Here is a 5,351-nt window from a genome sequence, read left to right on the forward strand (position 1 = left end):
GCGAATGGAACTTTATGTGAAAATTTCAAAGCAATCGGTGAAGAACTTTCGGAAATTAGCGATTTTGAACAAATGAACATTTCCATTTTTATTTATATTGATTTTGTGTGACATTGCATTGGAAATGAGCTTTGTTGTTAACCATAGCGTTCATTTCGTGAGTATAGTTTATTTCTTTATTTTTTCATTTTTCATTTCGTTTTTTAATTGTTTTTCTTATATTTCAGTTATGGGAACATTAGATCATTTGATGTTCCCAATTTTCTGATGAGAACGTCTGATCATTTGGGAATGCATTGGACGAGGGAGTAGGGAATGGTGGGGAGGACGAGGGGACGGGAGTGGGGGATGGTGGGGAGGACGAGGGGACAGAGGAGGGGGTAATGTTGGGGAGGACGAGGGGACGGAGGAGTTTGGGATGGTGGGGAGGACGAGGGGACAGAGGAGGGGGTAATGTTGGGGAGGACGAGGGGATGGGGGAGTTTGGGATGGTGGGGAGGACGAGGGGACGGGGAGGGGTTGAATGGTAGGGAGGACGAGGGGATTGGAGAGTGGGAGACGGTGGAGAGGACGAAGTGATGGTGGAGTGGGGAATGGTTAGGAGTACGAGAGGATGGTGGAGTGGTGGATGGCGGGGAGGACATAGGGATGGGGGAGGGAGGAAATGGTGGGGAGGATGGGGGGGACGGGGGGGGGTAGGAATGGTTGGGAGGACGAAGCGAAGGGGAGTGATGAATGGTAAGGAGGACGAGGAGACGGGGAGGAGGGTAATGGTGGTGAGGACTAGGAGACAGGGGGAGGGGTTGCTGAGCCACATCAACGCATATGCGTTGCTGAGCCACATCAACGGGTGGCCGTGTACAGCAAGTAATTACATAATTTTAAAAAATCTCACTCAAGCCTCGAAAGTAAATGAAATTTGGCATCGTGAGTCCCAGGACTTATATTTTCACTGCCAATTTGTCAACAAATATGCTCATTACTCTCAAGTTCATCGTTCTCCAGCTCGCCAAACCTTTTGGTCCTGCAAGCTCAACCTGTGCTACTTATTTATAGGAACGCACTCACTGAAGTACCCAAACAACGAACTTTCGACCCATGTAGATGAGACAGAATGTACACCTTTCCTGGAAACGTTTTCAAAATACCTTAAAGTGGGCGGGACAGCTTGGCACGGGGATTTTATTGAGCGGCTCCACGTCACAAAGAGATCACACTATAGAGCAGCCCACCACTTCACCAGCTAACCAAACCTCCCGTGCCACACCCTGTTATGATCTCAGCCTGCAGGAGAAACGAGTCTCCCTCCTTGAGAGTTATTCAGCAAGCCTGACCTAACTAGAAGGTCTAGCATATATTGAGGTGATAACCCATATGTAAAATAGTTGCTTGGAGATGTATAACAATTTAAGATTAAGGGCAGTGAAGAAGGAAACAGATAAATGACTGGCTAGGATATGTGGACATTTTGCTGGAGGCGTGAGGCTCGCTTCTGGAGGGGCTTTGACCTCACTTGAGTGCCAGACATCGCAGGGGAAAGCTGCGCTCCGTTGAGCTCCCGCCAGAAGGGAACCCCTAGTGATATATCTCTAAGAGAAGAGAAGTGTGTAGACGTGCCAGCTGTGGAACCGAGCTGGGAACGTTGTGGTATCAAGTCCTGGTCGAAGAAGAGAGTATCAAGCCGGCCAGAGACATTATTGTGGGCCGTGGAAGCGCGGTGACCAGAGGCCGTCAGAGGGAGAAGCGCCCTCGACCAGTTAATCTGTGGTAAGCACGATATACGCCAGTTCATAGTGATTGCTTGTAGTTGGTCGTGTGCCCAGCGACAGTAGCGATGTTTATTTATAAGTTAGACATGTTTTAATAAGGCAGAAAGCCTGAAATAGGAGAGTGAAGAGGGAGGAACACGGAGCGACGTCCGTCCCCTCTGAGCTCTGACAGACGACTGAGGGAGCCCGGCTCCTGACTGAGGAAGACCCTCCCAGCGAGTGAGGACCGCCGCCAGGCGAGGTGGAGTATGGACCCGCCCAAAACGGGGGAGTCCACTCTCACTGTATGTAGAGAACAGATAGAGGTTGGAGACAAACATATTGTGTGATTATTTTTGTTCATGTGTCAAAGGGGAAACATTTTTATTTGAGTGTCGATGGGTTGCAGGTTTGTCTTTGGGGAAGAAGTTGCTGAGGACTTCGAAGCCAGCCTAGATGAGGTAATTGATGAGACTCCAAGGTAGTGAAGCAGAGGACCTCGAGCTGTGAGGAGAAGCAGTGAAGAGGAGTGTCACATGCTTCTGTAGAGGTGGAGAAGCACCATAGTTGCTCGAGGAAACTTCATGGTGTAGCAGCCAAGAGAGCTGTGGAGGAACCTAGCAGAAGGGTGAAGCACCTTAGTTGCTCAAGAAAACTTCATGATAGCAGCCTGGAGGAGCTGCAGAGGATCCTGGTAGTGAAGCCCGGAAGAACCTAAAGATATTAGGGTAGCGAACTTCCAGAGGTGGAAGGGGAAGTTCTGGTGGATTACTTGTAGGGAGTTGATAGTGTTTGGTTGTCATTAGTGTGCAAGACGCAGTGAGAGGTGAGTGGTTGTTTGCATTCTTATGTCAAGGAGTGTTTTATACTGAAGTTTAGAGTTACAGTCGTAGGCTGGATTACCTACAGATGTATGCGTTCCAGGACTGACAGTGATCGATTGATCATTGTTGTGTATCAATGAACATTTATACTGATATATGTTATTGCATTCAAATGCTGATTTTCTATATATATATTATCTTGCTGATGGTGTAACAGCGTATGTAGACTTGATCAACTTGAGGAGGTTGATAGTATCAGGTGGTGAACCAGGAGATAGGATACCACTTGATAAGCTGATGGTAGAGTTCAGGTTGGGTTGGAGAGCAACCTGATTGTGATATTATAGAGTATAGGATTCATTATTATTATATGTGTGTATGTATCGTGTATGTGCTTTGTCCAGTAAATGTATCCCAATTTGCTGGTGTTTGCCCTTGTCCTAGTGAGGCTTCCCAGGAGGTAGTAAAGAAGGAGAGAGAGAGAGAAAGAACCAAGAACCACTGCTGTGGACAGGGTAGAAGGTAATACTAGTAAGTCATAGGGGATTGAGGAAATCACAACTGATAAGGAGAGAGTGGGGAGTCACAGCGGCTCGAGTGGGTGTGTGCACATGACAACGAGGCTAAGTGTTGGAGCCGCATCCCCTAAATGTGTGACGTTGAGCCCCTCTCCAAGGGCCAGAAGCGCCTAGTGTGATCTCCTAGCGAGGTATAAGCACTCTACCGAGTTGTGGGTTGGGTTGTCCGTAGAGAAGGAGGAACAACACGACAACACCAACCAACCCACAGTCTATAATAACCCTCCCTCACACCTGTATCAAGCAACCGGTCAGGAGCGGTCAGCCGAACCCAGAATGACAGCTCTATCTTGGAACTTATAACACGAACTATTTAAGCGGAATGCATTTCTGACTCACTCAGTTGTTTGCAACCTGACTCATAATGGTGGGGGTGAAATGACTCACCGTAGTGACTGACGAACTGAGAGCGGTGACTGACCTAACTCACACTGCCGGCTAAACTGGCTTAAATGACCTGATTCACAATGATAGCCGACGAGACTCACTGTGGTTTCCAACCTGACTTTGGATGTTGGCTGATCTGAGTTTCACTCAACACATAATTCAGTGTTGAGTGACTTTATTCACCGTGTTGGTTGACCTGACTCAGTGTTGATTGATTTGACACACATGCTTGAATTATCTGACTCACTCTGTGGAACGATCGAACTCACTCAGTGAAATGATCTAACACATTTTGATGATTGACCTGATTCACTGTGATGGTTGATCTGACTCACTGTGATGGATGATATGGTTGATCTGACTCACTGTGATGGATGACTGTCTCACGGTGTGTAATAATCTACCTCACAATGTGGAATTATCTGACTCACATCGTGGAATTATCTAACTTAGTGTGGGATGCTCTGGCTCATAATCTTGATTTGACTCACACTAAACAGTGACCTGAGTCACTGCTGTAATCCACGAGTGAGGTGATAATATTAGCTAGTGAATCGATCACTACACCACTTAACATATAATAGATGAAAGTAGTGTTAGTACACAGTAGTTAATGGTCATTATTAAGGTGAAGTCAAAGAGATTAAGACAGACCATAGCCTTAGCCCGACCAAGCCAGTCTTGTCACTAAGGGGTAATATAGGCTGAGATGATCAAGTGTGATCCGAAGTTCTTAGAAACAAAGAGGTTCCCTATATTATTAATTATTGTCAAACTCTGTTTTATATAATTAAAATATAAAATCCGACTGCATATGTACGCTGTCGGGTTTTAATAGTCGGCAGTATTAATCATCTTCCGTACACTCTCTCATGTTAGGTGAAGTGTGAACCTGACTCACTCTTGTACGTCTTAAGGCTGAAGGTGGTGTAACATAACTTATTTATGGTAGAATATTTTATGAGGATAAATGATCTACAGTTGGGTAAAGGTTGTATTTACAATATCACAATCTCACATATCCTGATCTTATCAGGATCAGTCTCATAATGATGGTTGCCATGACTCACAATAGTATCTGACCTGACTCACTGTGACGAGTGACCTGACTCAAAGTAGAGTCTATCCAGACGCACAGTAGAAACTGGTCTGACTCACAGTAGAGACTATCTAGACTCACAGTAGAGGCTGGTCTGACTCACAGTAGAGACTAGCCAGACTCACAGTAGAGACTGGTCAGAGGCACAGTAGAGACTGGCCAGACTCACAGTAGAGACTGGTCAGAGGCACAGTAGAGACTGGCCAGACTCACAGTAGAGACTGGTCAGAGGCACAGTAGAGACTGGCCAGACTCACAGTAGAGACTGGTCAGAGACACAGTAGAGACTGGGCAGACTCACAGTAGAGACTAGCCAGCCTCACAGGAGAGACTGGTCAGACTCACAGTAGAGACTGGTCAGAGACACAGTAGAGACTGGCCAGCCTCACAGTAGAGACTGGTCAGAGGCACAGTAGAGACTGGCCAGACTCACAGTAGAGACTGGTCAGAGACACAGTAGAGACTGGCCAGACTCACAGTAGAGACTAGCCAGCCTCACAGGAGAGACTGGTCAGTCTCACAGTAGAGACTGGTCAGACTCACAGTAGAGACAGGTCAGAGACACAGTAGAGACTGGCCAGACTCACAGTAGAGACTAGCCAGCCTCACAGGAGAGACTGGTCAGACTCACAGCGGAGACTGGTCAGACTCACAGCGGAGACTGGTCAGAGACACAGTAGAGACTGTCCAGACTCACAAGAGAGACCGTTCTGAC

This window comes from Procambarus clarkii, chromosome 67, assembly GCF_040958095.1.
Source record: "Procambarus clarkii isolate CNS0578487 chromosome 67, FALCON_Pclarkii_2.0, whole genome shotgun sequence".
Classification (NCBI taxonomy): Eukaryota; Metazoa; Arthropoda; class Malacostraca; order Decapoda; family Cambaridae; genus Procambarus; species Procambarus clarkii.